This window comes from Mesocricetus auratus, unplaced genomic scaffold, assembly GCF_017639785.1.
Source record: "Mesocricetus auratus isolate SY011 unplaced genomic scaffold, BCM_Maur_2.0 Super-Scaffold_100018, whole genome shotgun sequence".
Lineage (NCBI taxonomy): Eukaryota > Metazoa > Chordata > Mammalia > Rodentia > Cricetidae > Mesocricetus > Mesocricetus auratus.
Window position 1 is genome coordinate 50491981 of NW_024429199.1, and position 16250 is coordinate 50508230.

General features: G+C 41.5%; 1 long non-coding RNA gene across 2 annotated transcripts in view; it reads left to right on the top strand.

Moving 5' to 3' along the window:
• The first annotated feature begins 272 nt into the window (after positions 1 to 272).
• Positions 273 to 16250, top strand: part of LOC110343363 — a 65381-nt gene continuing 49403 nt past the window's right edge. For both annotated transcript variants that reach the window (XR_005869574.1, XR_005869575.1), the window contains exon 1: positions 273 to 765. This is a non-coding gene — a long non-coding RNA (uncharacterized LOC110343363). The remainder of the gene's footprint in view (positions 766 to 16250) is intronic.

Genomic DNA, 16250 nt, shown 5'->3' on the forward strand with positions numbered 1-16250 from the left:
TATCTAGAGATGAAGGATCAACTGTGTTTAACAAGATAAGAGAACTACTAAAGTGAATGCTTTGCTTTACTGGGATACTGGCCTACTAACGGTGACAAATTAGCGATGATTAAGAATAGACCAGCAGCTGGGCAGTGGTGGAGCACGCCTTTAATCCCAGCACTCGGGAGGCAGAGGCAGGCAGATCTCTGAGTTGGAGACCAGGCTGGTCTACAAGAGCTAGTTCCAGGACAGCCTCCAAAGCCACAGAGAAACCCTGTCTCAAAAAAACCAAAAGAAAAAAAAAAAAAAAAGAGACCAGCATTGTTGAGGTGAAATCCTCTGATCTCCGGGGAAGTGTTTCCTGAGGGCACAGAGAAGCTGTGTTGCAGAGGCAGCCAAGGTTGTACCTCCAGCTGGCAGCCGAGTCATCCAGGTGGTATACCGGTTTTGAAGGCATGGAGCGATCACGGAAAGCTGAGGTTTGGCATTGAAAGAGGCCAGGAACACCCTCAGAGACAGTAGAAGGGTTGGGTTGGATGGGGTCATGCAGACACGTTGAGGTGTGGCCCTGTGAAGAGGGACTAGGAGAAGCTTTTGAGGAAAGGGCAGTCCACTTGCAGCAGAAGACCTCAGCATTTTGGAGATACCAGGACCATGGGATGACCACCAAGAGCAGCAGCAGAGGTGGAGTGGAGCCAGCCAGTGTCTAGAAGACAAGCGCGTATCCTGCAGAGAGTGGAGCCGGAGAAGTGACTCAAACCCCTTGGAAGAGCCCAAAAGATCGTGAGTAAATCCAGATAATAAGTTACCAATTTATTTACAAATTTGGAGTTTGGGTTTGCTTTGGTTTGTTGTAACTGTGTCCTGGTTCTTACCTCTTGAAGTAAAAACATTATTTTTTTTACTGGCGCCTACAGTTGAGAGGCTGTGAATTTTAAAAAGACTTCTGATTTTAAAAGAGATTGGCTATTATTTAACTAATTTATTTTATTATTTCATGAGCATGCCTGCATGCATGTCTGTGTGAAGGTGTCAGATACTCTGAAAATGGAGTTACAGGCAGTTAAGCACCGCCATGTGGGTGCTGGGAATTGAACCCAGGTCCTCAGGAAGAGCAGCCAGTGCTCTTAACCTCTGAACCTTTTCTCTAGCCCCGAGATTGGCTATTTTAAAGGAACTGAAATTTTAATGTGTTTGAATTTGCAAAGACTGTGAAACTTACAAATTTATCTATTTTTTTTTAGTGTGAGATCTTGGGGAAGAATAAGAAAGGAAGGGTTGTGGCTTAACAGTGGTGTTTTTGTGTGTGGGTTGACAAGGGGTCAGTTATGTTGGTTAGTCTTATATCAACTTGACACAAGCTAGAGTTGCCTGAAAGGCAGGAACTCAATTGAGAAAATGCCTCCCAAAGATTCAGATATAAGGTGTTTTCTTAGTTAGTGATTTTTTGGGGGGGGGGAGAGGGGAGGCCCAGCCCATCGAGATTGGTACCTGGTTTTTACTTCCTGGGCAGTGATCCTGGGATCTCTAACAGAGCAGGTGGAATAAGCCAGTAAGCAGCACTTCTCCCTGGCCTCTGCATCAGCTCCAGCCTCTAGGTTCCTTCCCTGTTTGAGTTGTGATCCTGACTTCCTTTGATGCTGAACAGCAATATGGAAGTGTAAGCCAACAAACCACCCCCACTTGCTTTTTGGTCATGGTGTTTTACCACAGCAATGGCAACCCTAATAAAAACAGGTGAGTTCAGACACAGACAGACAATTGTATCAACCCATTCTCCAAGACTCAGTGGTCCATCATGGAAGACAGGGTGGAAAGATTTTTAAGAGCCAGAGGTCTGGAAGGACTCGGGCAAAGACAATGTCTTCCGGACATGACGGGATTGCTGCACCCATTTGCTCACAACATCTGTGTTGATTTATGGGAAAGGAAGAGTCACTTTAATGATACTGTCCCTGTCCCACACTTGGTAGTAAAAATTGGAATTAAAGGGTTAAAAAAAAGAACACAAAGTTAGGGTGGTAGGGATGTGGGAGTGGACCCTGAAGGATTCAAGGAGAGGAGGGAGGTGAGGTGATAACAATTTATTGATGAAAAACGCAAAGATTAATGAACTATTTAAAATACTTACGACTCGTAAGCCAATGGGTTCATCTACTCTCCACTCCAGTCTCTCCTTGGGATGTGTTGTGCTTTGCTTCGAATTTACTAAATCTCCCAGTTTCCTTTTATTGTTGTGATAAAGAACATGACCAAAAGCAACTGGGGGAAGAAAAGGGTTTCTTTTATCTTACAACTCCCCATGGCTGGCTCAGCCTGCTTTCTTATGTAAGCTAGGACCACCTGCTCAGGGGAGACACTCCCGCAACGGGTTGAGTCCTCTGACCTCAATAATCCCTCAAGAAAATGCCCTGGAGATGCGCCTACAAGCCAACCTAATGTGAGAATTTTCTCTGAGGGTCTCTCTTCCCAGATGTCCCTCGCCTGTGTCAAATTGACAAACTAACCCGCACACCCTGGTAAAGCTTTTCCTTAAGTTATCTATGTTTCTAAGCTCTTTTGAGAGGACAAGAACTGAGGGTGAGCCATTGTTCGGTCAGAGGTGCGGACATTTACACATTTTAGCCCAGTGCAAATAACAACCTGTTGGCTTTTTTTCTAAGTGTAGAGGGATGCTTTGTTCTGTGAAGATCGGCTTTGCTTCACAATGGCTCAGACTTACAAACCAACAGGTAGATGGTGGCCTGTTTCCCCAGTCTTTCCCATTGATGCGGGTAGCTATGGAATTCAGCACTCCTTCATAGTTTGGCCAAGCTTGCTTATGTTATTTACGTTTCTGTTATGCTCTCTCCTCAGAGTAGACATCTCTCGTTGGATAGCTTGTTCAAAAGCCCTCCTTGCTTTCACTGACCTAGCACCTAACTCTGATTTAGTTTTCTTTTATAAGTATTTGGAAAAAAAACCACAACAGACTTCCTATGCCTATTATGCTTCTGCTTATTGGGAGGGCAGGAAGCAGAGCAGAAGTTGACTCCTTGAATCCAGTTCTGGTGTTTGTCGTTATCCATGGCTGACACAAAAGGATGGGAGGAAGGAAGGAGGAAAGCTGGGTCTGCTGCAAGGTTTGTTGGAGTCCTCATGGAGGCAGGAGAGGCCCCTGTAAGCATTCTGTTACAGGGATGAAATGAAACTGGAGAGAGTGATGGAGGGCGGGCAGCAGAGTGGAGACAGCTTGCCTCAGTCCCGGCCCATGGTGGCCACTAGGGGCTCTGCGTAGAAAGTCTTAATTTTGCCAGGTTCGATTTGGAGTCACTGTGTGTATGTAGTTCAGGCTGGCCGTGAGCTGCTGATCTTGGTGCCTTGGCCTCTTCTTCAGTACTTGTTATTCCCCGGTAGCATAAAGATTTTAATGTTACAGTACAGTTCTGCCTGTTTCACCATAATTTGAAAAAGCCTGTGTAGCATGTTGGTTTACAGGGGCCACTTTCCATTAAACATTCTGAGAACCATCTTACAGACTGTCCTTTGACTACTTTGCTTAGTAAGGACTGATTTAATGATAGACTAAATAATGACTAATTAAATAGACTGCAAGCCCTGACCCCCCCCACCCCAGCATAGCTACCAGCCAAGGGTTCTAGTTGATATTGTGTCATCAATAACAGTCAGGGCGGGCTGTTACTGGTTTTGGAGTTCTAACCTGCCTCCATTTGTTTTATTGTCCACTTCTCATATAGTCAAGAGGGGATTACACACACTTCAACCCTAGCCGTTGCTTGGACACAGCAAAAAGCTTCCCCAGTCTCAAGATACAGAGGCTTCTTTTATTAAAGATCCAGCAACAGTAAAGTAATTTTGGATGTTTGTCACCGTGGTCATCCTTATTGACCTTATTATCATTTTATCCTTTATCTCCCCACTTGAAAATAACAGAAACACAGCACCACTAAGCCATGGAAATGAAAAGGAGGGGGAGTAACTTGCATTCCTTTCTCCCGAGACCTCTTTTAAGAAAGTAGGAAATCTTACAGCCAGGAGTGCAAATAATTGCTGGCCGCAGGGATCTACAGACCAAGAGAGCTGTGTAAGAGTGCTCAATGGGAATTAACTCCAGGGTCCTTTCTATGCGGGGCCAGCAAGCCATAGAGCTCGCTCTTTTCAGAGATTCCTGTGGCATGCTCCTCGAAATTGCTTTGACACCCTGTTACTTCTGTGGCTAGTACACAGCTTTCCTATGCAGGAACCTGAACAAAACCTCCCATGAGCAATTGCTCGGTTTTATCAGCCTGTGATTCGGCTCAGGATGTGAGCAAACAACACTAAAGGCAGACCTTTCGCACCCTTCCCCCTGCTTTAAGCTTCCAACTTTATACAAAGCCAACATACTGCGTGTACTCCTTAAGAAGGTTTTTTCATGAACGGTGTTAAGTATCCTGGCACCACCGTTAATCGGCATTTTCCAAAATCCTTGTCTAAGGAAACAGTCATCCATTATCACAGGAATGAGAGCAAAATTTATTTATTTATTTTTGCTGCTGAAAAGGAAGAAAAATCATTCAATTTGAAGGATTAAGGGATATTGAAAATAATATTTGTTCAGGGTTAAGCCCACAGCCTGGCAAACAGAGCTCTCTTGTACATTAATAATCTGGAGACAATGCATGTTCTACTTCACATGCTTTAGAAAGGAGTCTCTCAGCAGTGTGCGAATTAATGTGGATGATCAAAAATACAGTTCAACTTCTGGCTGAATGATCAGAGATCAATGTTTAATCACTGTGTGTTTCCTAACAAATTGAAAAATCTGTAACTCAAGAACATTCTTTTAAGGAAAAGTTCTGCTTAAGTTACTCAGTTTCAGGGAGGAATATTTCACGTTAAATTTCATGAACCTGGTCATCTGCAGTAAAGAGATGCTCATCATGTTGTTTGGGTTACTGGTGGGTGAGAGGGTCAGGTTCATGATGTACCAATTACAGATCATGCACCGCATTACAGTACATTCAGAGTGTCCACCAAGAAATATTCTGGGTTCATCAGCCGGGCGTTGGTGGCACACGCCTTTAATCCCAGCACTCGGGAGGCAGAGGCAGGTGAATCCCTGTGAGCTCGAGACCAGCCTGATCTACCGAGCGAGTTCCAGGACAGGCTCCAAAACAATACAGAGAAACCCTGCCTCGAAAAAAAAATGGAAAAAAAAAAAAAGGAAGCATCTGGGAGTAGTGGGAGCAAAGGGGAGATCTCAGCTTAAGTCCTCAGAGGAAGGCTTCCGTGCAGGTACTTTGGGGGAAGCAGTCAGTTCAGGGAGGTCAGCCTAGGGAGTAAGATTGTAAGATAAGGGAGAATGAAACAGAGAAGTCACTTCAAGACAGCATGCTCTTTAGCAGATCAATGCTGTGCTCTCTCCAGGGATGTTCCTCTGAGAACGTCCTTGGTTTTCTTAGTCCGAAACAGAGCTCAAATGTCTTGTGGTTAGAAATGTCTCTTAAGCAATCTTGTATATTCGGTAGGCTTGATGTACGGTATAAGTCAGATCATCACTTCTGTTGGTGTTGTGAATTGGCTTCATGTTTGCTTTTTCTTCCGTTAGCATGCTGGTCAGAAGGAAATCAGATTTATGGAATTCTTCCCATATGCAAGATAATTTATGTACATTATGTAGGTGTCATAATTTTATGTTATTTGTAGAACTAGTTGACAGAGAGTGTGTTTAATATCTTTTAGCTATTCGGTTGGTCATCTGAATACAGATTCAAGTATTACCCTACATCAGAATACCACATCGACTAGCAGTTTGGTAGGAATGCCAGCCTTCTAACAAACACTCCCGAGTTGGTCAAAGTTTGTTCTAGGGCACTGCCTTCTGCACATCAGGTGAACTCAGCCACAAAACATCCCTAATCCCTTCTGTTTTTCACCTTTTCCCTAATTGGTCATAAGCAGTATCTGTTAAATAAAATGCCACACATGTCTACATTTTGGCAGCGGATTAATTTCATTAAGATTTCTGCTATTTTCCAAGTCCATCGATTGTCTGTGTGTCATGTCATGTCCACCCCTCTGCTAAAGATTCAAGTGCCATGCCATCTAGTTTAAAACTAGGTACTTATAATCCTGTTGGTCATTGTCTAAGTCTTACCAATTATGTTTCCTAAGTATATTTTAATTGAGTTTTTTTTTCTTCTTAATCAACCATTCACCAACTTTGTCCAAGTCCTTGTCAGTTTCTATCTAGCTACTAAGCCAGAGGGGATGTTTTTTGTTTCTGTCTGTGTATCAACCACCCCCCTCTGCCCCACTGGTTCTGCTAGTAATACACTTGTCTTCTAGATAACTGTATTAGGCAGGTTCTTTAAAGGAACAGAACTGATGGGATGTACGTGTGTATATTGTGATCTGTCTGCCTATCATCTACATCAAAAGGAGGCTGAGTAGACTGGTGGTTTATGGGATGTGGTTGGTTTAGTCTAATAATGGCTACTCAGCACTGGAAAAGCTGAAACTGAGATTGTTCACAACCACAAGGCTGGCTATTTCAGCAGGAAGGCCTGAAGGATTCATGGAGAAGCCAATGGTCTTCAGTCTGTGTTGGAAGTCCAAAGAGGTTGTTTCTAATACTGCTGAAGGAATTCCACAACAATAGCATAGAAGAACTTACTTGCAAGAGGACCAACAGGCAAAAATTTAAGTTTCCTTCTTCATGTCCGTTTATCTGGGCTGCCCCCAGAAGGTGCTGCCCATACTTAAGGTGGGTCTTTCTGTTTCAAATCTTATTAGTACCATCCCTCTCAGGAGTGCCAAGCAGCTTATGCTTTAGTTGAGTCCAGATACAGGAAAATTGTAATCGGGAACAGCCATCATAGTAACAGATGTTTACTATCTTCCAGATGCTTACAATTTACCTAACAGAGTTGTTTGCTCGTGACCAACAAAATTAGCAGCGAGACCTGAAGTGCCCTACCTCCTGACCATAGTGGTGTTTAAAGGGGCACAGGGTCCATCCATCCCACCGGACATTGCCTTTGGAGTTTTCTAATTGAAGGTTGATTGGCATCTCTTGCTCAGCATATGTTTAAGCTGATAGGACAGGGTACTGAGAGTGTCAAGTTAATATAGCCCATGGAGGAGCCATACAAGTCTGATACATGAGTGGACATCAGAGGAGATGGACTGAGTCCCAGTCCATGTCTTGGTGCCATGTCTTGATCCCATTTATCTGATCTTTGGCAAATCCAATTTTAACCTTGTCCTTTCCATTATAAATGTCAATAAACTAAGCCCCTTTCTCTTTGGCTTATTTGAACTGAACTGAGTATATTTAATTGCACTGCATGTGGTAAGTTTCTTGTTTCATCTTTGGTCATGCTACAAAAAAAAAATTAGGAAATTGGCAGTTAAAGGGATAGAGCTAGGAAAAAGTCATGAGTGAGGCAACTTGTTTCCCAAAAGATAACACTTATGTTTTCTCTTCTAAATTTTAGCTTTTTTTTTTTTTTTTTTTTTTTTTGGTTTTTACGAGACAGGGTTTCTCTGTATTGTTTCGGAGGCTATCCGTCCAGCCCGGACTCGAACTCGCAGAGATCCGCCTGCCTCTGCCTCCCGAGTGCTGGGATTAAAGGCGTGTGCCACCACCGCCCGGCTAAATTTTAGCTTTTAAAACTTCATTATGCTTGCTAAAATCTGTAAAATGAAAGAGGTTAGGTACCTAGTGAGAGACTAGGGGAGGAAGAAGGACCTCCCAAGGAAGGGGAAATAGACTATATTATAAAGATACTGGAGAAGGAGGGTTAAATGGGGAGGAGGATCAAAGAAAGGGTTAAGGAAGGGGATATGAGGGGGACAAATAACACTAAGTACCATTTGAGGAGCCATATGGAAACTTGCTAGTGAAGGAACTTTCCAAAATATAGACACATATGAAAGAAATATAAATGGAATCATCAAATAGTGAGGGAGACAATGTCCTAACTAGACGCTTTTCACTAAGTGAAATCTTGAGTGTCAGAAATCTAGTAGACTAATTGGACAAAGGGGCCTCATGGAAACACCCAAATGTTAGCTTGTCGTCAAAGCTATTGGTTGCTCTCCACAAGTATCGTGAGTTCCCACTGTTGAAGACAAGACCTACATATCTAGTTGAACATGGAGAAGTCAAGCTGGTGCCTAATGAGAGCCTTCATCCCTTATGACCAGTGTCTGTGGTACTGGAAAGAACTCTGCATGCTGCCAGAGGAGAAAGGTACTCGTTAATCCAGCTGCAAGCTCTGTGGCCTACAGCAGTCACCTGCCTGTGACATAGCCTGAGGCAACACTGGCATAAATGTGGGAGTAAGAAATCATCCACTCATTGGATTTAAGCCCATGAGATGAACCTTATGACTGACATTGCTAGGGTGGCTATAAACCTGAGATTGGACAGGCCATGGGCCTAGGGGATAACCAAATAATAATGTTCTGCTAAAAGGCAAAGAGCAATAAAATGACTCCTAGCGACATTCTGCTGTAGCCATAGATCAGGACCTCACTCAGACAGCTTCTTGCAGTAGATGGGATGTAACACGCAGAGACATACTGGCTGACATGTAGAGAGTTGAGAGATCTTGAAGCACTCAGTCCGAAATGGGATGTCTTCATCAAGTACTCCTCTCAGGGCTTACGGTCTTACACAGAAGAGGAGGTAGAAAGATTGTAAGAGCCAGAGGTGATGGGTGACTTCAAGGATCGGGGGAGTGCCACCCTACAATCCCACTGCCAAACCTTCATCCAGTAAGTGATGGAAGCAGAGGCAGATACCCACAGCTAAGCACTGATCTGAACTCTGGGAACCCAGTGACCCTTGTTCAGGTCAGCTGTTTCTGTGGGCTTCACCAGCCTGGTCTTGATCCCTTTGCTCATCACTCTTCTCTGCAACTGGGTTCCAGGAGTTCATTTCCGTGTTTAGCTGTGGGTGTCTACTACTTATTCCATCAGCTACTGAATGAAGGCTCTAGGATGGTATATAAGGTAGCCATCTCATTATCGGGGAAGGGTTTAAGGTAGCCTCTCCACTATTGCTTAGATTTTTAGTTGGGGATCATCCTTGTAGATCTCTGGACATTTCCCTAGTGCCAGATTTCTCTTTAAATTTATGACTCCCTCTATTATGGTATCTCTCTTGCTCTCCTCTATTCTTCCCCCGACTCAACCTTCCTGCTCCTTCATGTCCTCCTTTCCCCTTCTCTTCTCCCCTTCTATTTCTCCTAGCTCCTTCTCACTTCCACCAATGCTCCTAATTTGCTCAGGAGATCTTGTCCCTTTCCCCTTCTCTGAGGTACCATGTATGTCTCTCTTAGGGTCCTGTTTGTTTCCTAGCTTCTCTGGTGGTTTGTAGACTGGTACTCCCCTGATCCATGTCTAAAATCCATATATGAGTGAGTACATACCATGTTTGTCTTCTTGTGACTGGGTTACCTCATTAAGGATTTAAGGATGGTTTCTTCTAGTTCCACCCATTTGCCTGTGAATTTCAAGATTACATTGTTTTTTTTTCTCCTCTGAGTAGTATTCCATTGTGTAAATGTATCACATTTCCTCTATCCATTCTTAAGTTGAGGGGCATCTAGGCTGCTTCCAAGTTCTGGCTATTACAAATAATGCTGCTATGAACATAGTTGAACAGATGTCCTTGTTGTATGAATGCACATTTTTTGGGTATATGCCTAAGAGTGGAATTGCTGGATCTTGTGGAAGACTGATTCCCATTTTCCTGAGGAATCTTCATACTGATTTCCAAAGTGACTGTATGAGTTTGCACTACCACCAGCAGTGGAGGAGTGTTCCCCTTTCTCCACATCCTCTCCAGCATAAACTGTCATTGGTGTTTTTGATGTTAGCCATTCTGCCAGGAGTAACATGGTATCTCAGAGTTGTTTTGATTTACATTTCCCTGATGGCTAAGGATGTTGAGCACTTTCTTAATTGTCTCTCAGCCATTTTAGACTCCTCTATTGAGAATTCTCTATCTAGTTCTGTACTCTACTTTTTAATTGGATTATTTGGTGTTTTGGAGACTAGCTTCTTGAGTTCTTTGTAAATTTTGGAGATCAACCCATTGTCAGATGTGGGGTTGGTGGGGCTGCCTTTTTGTCTTGTTGACTGTGTTCTTTGCTTTACAGAGCTTCTCAGTTTCAGGAGGTTCCATTTATTAATTGTTGATCTCAGTGTCTGTGTTACTGGTGTTATGTTCAGGAAGCAGTCCCTTGTATCAATTTGCTCAAGGGTATTTCCCACTTTCTCTTCTAAGAGGTTCAGTGTGGCTGGATTTATATTGAGGTCTTTGATCCATTCAGACTTAAGTTTTGTGCATGGTGACAGATATGGATCTATCTGCAGTCTTCTATATGCCAGCATTCAGTTATGCCAGTACCATTTGTTGATGATGCTTTCTTTTTTTTCCATCGTATAGTTTTAGATTCTTTGTCAAAGATCAGGTGTTCATAGGTGTGTGGGTTAATATCAGAGTTTTCAATTCAATTCCATTGTTCTACCTATTTTTGTGCCAATCAGGCTGTTTTTAGGAGTATAGCTCTACAACAGAGCTTGAAGTCAGCCTCGGAAGCTCCTTTAATGTACAGGGTTGTTTTGGCTATCCTGGGATTTTTGTTTTTCAATATAAAGTTGAGAATTGTTCTTTCAAGGTCTGTGACGAATTGTGCCAGTATTTTGATGGGGATTGCATTGAATCTGTAGATTGCTTTTGGCAAGATTGTCATTTTTACTATGTTGATCCTACCTATCAAAGAGCATGGGCGATCTTTCCATTTTTCTAGTATCTTTAGCTTCTTTCTTTATTACAGTGATTGTTATGAAGGTCTTTCACTTGTTTGGTTAGTGTTACTCCAAGATATTTTATGTTGTTTGTGGTTATTGTAAAGGGTGATGTTTCTCTGATTTCTTTCTCAGCCCATTTTTCATCTGTATATAATAGGGTTATTGATTTTTTGAGGTGATCTTGTATCCTGCCACTTTGCTGAAGGTGTTCATCAGCTGTAGGAGTTCCCTGGTAGAATTTTTTGGGTCACTTATGGAAACATATCTACAAATAGTGAGAGTTTGACTTCTTCCTTTCCCATTTGTATCCCCTTGATCTGCTTTTGCTGTCTTATTGCTCTAGCTAGTTCAAGTACAATATTGAAGAGATATGGAGAGAGTGGACAGCCTTTTCTTGTTCCTGATTTTAGAGGAATTGCACTGAGTTTCTCTCCATTTAGTTTTATGTTGGTTATTGGTTTACTGTATATTGTTTTTATTATGTTCAGGTATGTTCCTGTTATCCCTGATCTCCCCAAGACCTTTATCATGAAAGGGTGTTGGATTTTGTGAAAAGCTTTCTCAGCATCTAGTGAGATGATAATGTCATTTTTTTCTTTGCAGTTTCTTTATGTGGTGGATTACATTGATAGATTTTCATATGTTGAACCATCTCTGCATCCCTGGGACAAAGCCTATTTTATTACGGTGTATGGTTTCTCTGATGTGTTCTTGGGTTCTATTTGTGAGTATTTTATTAGGTATTTTTGTATCAATGCTCATGAGGTCTGAAGTTGTCTTAGTTGTGTCTTTGTGGCTTAGGTACCAAGGTAATTTTAGCCTTGTAAAGAGTTTTGCAATGATCTTTCTGCTTCTATTGTATGGAATAATTTTAAGAGTATTGGTATTAGCTCTTCTTTGAATTTCTGGTATAATTCTGTACTGATGTCACCTGGCCCTGGGCTTTTTTTTTGTTGGGAGACTTTTGATTTTGTTAACTTGCATGTTCTCTCTCTGCCTTTTAATTATTTTGCATAAAGGTTTGTCTATGTTGTTGATTTTCTTGAAGAGCCAACTCTTTGTATTTGTTTGCTTTGACTTCATTAATTTGAACCCTCTAATTATTTCCTGGTGTCTACTCCAGGGCAAGTTTGCTTCTTTGTGTTCTAGAGCTTTCAGTTATGCTGTTAATTCTCTAGTGTGACTATTCTCCAGTTTCTCCATGTGGCCACTCAGTGCTATGAACTTCCCTCTTAGTACTGCTTTCAAAGTGTCCCACAAGTTTGGGTATGTTGTGTATTCATTCTCATTGAATTCTAGGAAGTCTTTAATGTCTTTATTTCTTGACCCAGGAACGGTGAAATTGCATGTTCAATTTCCATGAGTTTGTAGGGTTTCTGCAATTTGTGTTGTTGTTGAATTATAACTTTAAATCATGGTGGTCTGATAAGATACAAGGGATCATTGCACTTTTTTTTTGTACTTTTCTGCTGTGTTGGCGAGTATGTGGTTAATTTTTGAGAAGGTTCCATGTGGCGCTGAGAAGAAGGTACATTCTTTTGTGTTTGGGTGGAATGTTCTATAGATGTCTGTTAACCCCAATTGGATCATAACTTCTGTTTGTTCCTTTGTTTCTTTGTTAAGTTTCTATAAGGTGGTCATTTCTAGTGGTAAGAGTGGGGTGTTGAAGTGTCCCACTGTAAGTGTGTGAGGTCTTATGAGTGATTTAAGTTTTAGTAATGTTTCTTTTGTGAATGTGGGTGCCTTTGTATTTAGGGCATAGTTGTTCAGAATTGAGACTTCTTCCTGATGGATTTTTCCTGTGATGAATATGAAATGATCTTCTTTATCTCTTTTTATTTTTAGTTTGAAGTCTAATTTGTTAGATATTAGGATAGCTACACCAGCTTGTTTCTTGGGTCCTTTTGATTGGAAAATCTTATCCAAACCATTTACTCTGAGGTAATGTCTGTCTTTGAAGTTGAGGTGTGTTTCTTGTATGCAGCAAAGCATGGATTCTGTAGTCGTATCTATTCTGTTACCTTGTGTCTTTATAGGTGAATTAAGACTATTAATATTGAGGGAAATTAAGCACCATTAAGTCTTAATTCTCATTTGTTCTTGATTTTTTGTTGTTGGTCTTGTTTGTGGATTTACCCTGCTTTTTCTTTTGTTTTTTGGTAATGTTGGATTATCTATTGCGTATGTTTTTGTGAGTGCAGTTAAGTTCCTTAGGTTGGAGTTTTTCTTCCAGTACTTTCTGTAGGACTGGATTAGTGGATATGTATTTTTTAAATGTGGTTTTGTCATGGAATATCTTGTTTTCTCCATCTACGGTGATTGAAAACTTTGCTGGGTATAGCAGTCTGGGCTGGCATCCGTGGTCTCTTAGTGTTGGTAGAATATCTATTCAGGACCTTCTGGCTTTAGAGTTTCCATGGAGAAGTCAGGAGTGATTCTGATAGGTTTGCCTTTGTATGTTACTTGGCCTTTTTCCTTTGCTGCTCTTAATATTCTTTCTTTATTTTGTATATTTGGGATTTTGATTATTATGTGGCAAGGGGACTTTTTTGTGGTCCATTCTATTTGGTGTTCTGTAGGCTTCGTGTAGTTTCACTGATGTGTCTTTTTATGTTGGGAAAGTTTTATTTTATGATTTTGGTGAATATGTTTTCTGTACCTTTGAGTTGGGTTTCTTCACCTTCTTCTATCCCTATTATTAGGTTTAGCCTTTTCACAGTGTCCCATATTTCCTGGATATTTTGTGTTAGAGATTTGTTGGACTTAAGATTTTCTTTGGTTGATGAATCTATTTCTCCTAGTGAATCTTCAACTTCTGAGGTTCTCTCTTGTATTCTGTTGGTTACACTTGTATCTCTATTTCAGCTTTCAAACCTTGCATTGTTTGAAGTTCTTGCAATTTTTGGCCTGTCTTTTCTTCCATTTCTTTGAAGGATTTTCTCCTTTCCTCTTTTAGGGTCCCTATCATCTTCATGAAGCTGTTTTTAAGGTCATTCTCTTCTGCTTGATCTGTGTGGGGATGTTCAGATTTTGCTGGTGTATAGTCCCTAGACTCCGGTGGCATCATATTGGTTTTTCTGTTGCTGAATGTGTTCTTACATTGTTGTCTTCCCATCCTTTCTTCCAGTGGGTGTAGGCGGGGTAAGGGTACAAGATTCTCTTGAGGTAGGTGCAAGCAGGTCCAATACTCTGGTCTCACAGTGGGTGCAGGCGCGTCTGAGGCACTCCCTCTCCTGGTGGTGGGATCGGGACTACCCTAGTGATATCAGCAGACTAGAGGTTTCTTGGTCAGCAGAGGTTGGGTCGACTTGCCTTCAGTCCCCAGGCCAGGAGATCACTGAGTGGGCAAGCAGAAGTTAGGCCTGAGACAGGGGCCCACGCTCACTTCTCCCCTGAGTGGGGGTGGGAATAGCCCAGCAGTATCAACAGACTAGTGGTTGCTTGGTCCGCCAGGGGCAAGTCACCCTGTTTGTAGTCCCCAGGCCAGTAGATCCCAGAGTTGTCTCACATTTCTTTGGTCAGTTTTATTGGTCTTGACCATTGTGAGTTGGATGGTGAAATCTCAAAGTAATTTTGTGCTTCCCTGATGGTTAAGGATGTTGAACATTTCTTTAAGTGTTTCTCAGCCATTTGTTTTTCATTTCTTAAGAGCTCTCTGTTTAGTTTAGAACCCCATTTAAAAAAATAGGTTATTTTATTCTTGATGTCTGGGATTTTTAGTCTTTCACGTATTTTAGATATTAACCCTCTATTGTAGTGGTTCTCAACCTTCCTAATGCAGCAACATTTAATAAAGTTCCTCATGTCATGGTGAGTCCCAACTGTAAAATTACTTTGTTGCTACTGTCTGACTGTAATCTTGCTACTGTTATGAATAGTAATGTAAATATCTGACGTGCAGGATATCTGATATGTGACCCCCCCAAAGGGCTCATGACACACAGATTGATTACCACTGCTCTATTTGATGTGTAATTGGTAAAGAACTTTTCCCATTCTGTAGTCCACTGCTTTGTCTGGACACAGAAGCTTTTCAGCTTCATGAGGCCACATTTATTGTTTGTCTTAACATCTGTACTATCAGTGGACCATGTAGAAAATCTTTTCCTGTGCTCATGAGCTCAAGGCTATTTCTCCACTTTATCTATCAGGTTTGTGTATTAGGCCTGATGATGAGATCTTTGATCCGGGAGGGATTCCCATGTACTGTTTTTAGCAGAAGTATGATGGGATCATCTTTCCTGGCAAATCGATTTCATCCAAAAGGTTAGTAAAATTTCTCAGAGGGGAAAAAGCAACTTAAATTACTAATTTTGTTTTGAGATTTTTAACTATATCAGTTCCCCTTTCCCTTTCATCTCTCCAAAACTCTCATATATACTTGCTCCTTTCAGAATTATAAACTTATGCCCCCTTTCATTGTTATTTACATATCTATATATTCTTAAATACATAAACATAACTGTCTTAGTATGTATAATGCTACTTGTATGTATGTTTTCAGGACTGAACATTTGGCTTTGGATAACCAGTTTGTGTGCGTTCCCTTGAGGAAGAGCATTTCTCCCACTCTCAGAATCCCTTAGCTTTGTGTAAGGTTGAACTTTCCCTGTCGACTTTATCATGTCTACTTTGTCCTTATTCAGCTTATATTTACGCGGTCAGGTTGGTAAGGCTTTATTGATGTGGCTTCTGAAATTCCTAGGAGACATAACCTCACAGTAACTCCCTGGTTCCCAGACTCTTAACCCCTCTCTCCCATTTTCTGCAACAGTCTCTGAGCCTTACAGAATGTGTTGTAGATGTTATCAGATTGAGCCATACAATCTGTTGTTCTCTGCATTTTAATCAGTTGTGGCTTTGTGTAATTGTCTTTGTTGCAAAGAGAGTTTCCTTTGTTAAGGATGAGAATCACACCTAACCTCTTGGTTACAAGGACAAATATTTAGATTTAGTTAGGGATTATGCTAGTTTAGTAGAGTAGTAGTTGATCCACTTTAGTAGCCCTGGGGAGTTGACTGGGTTTCCAGTACCAGACATGATTTCCCTCTTGTTGAGCAGGCCTAAAGTCCAACTGGAGAGCTGTCGCTCACTGCCAGGACAAGCATGCCACTATTGCATGCGTGTGGTTATTATGGCATGCTGAGTATGACTATTTGAAGACTTCCATGATACTTTGTGGCACCATGCAAGCTAGCCCTCATGGAGACCAAAAACAATGTTTACATTGTAGTTTCAGTGACTAGCTGTTTTGGAAGTTAAACTTCTAAGACTATTATTTCCTTGCCTGAGAAAGGAATATGGTTAGACTCAGGCCAGGTTTTATGAGGAGAACTTTTATAAAAGCATTGTAGGACACAATGGTTAAGAACATGTACTGCTTTCCCAGAGGGCCTGAGTTAAGTTCCTAGCACCCACATCAGGTGACTGACAACTGTCTGTCATTCCAGCTTCAGAAA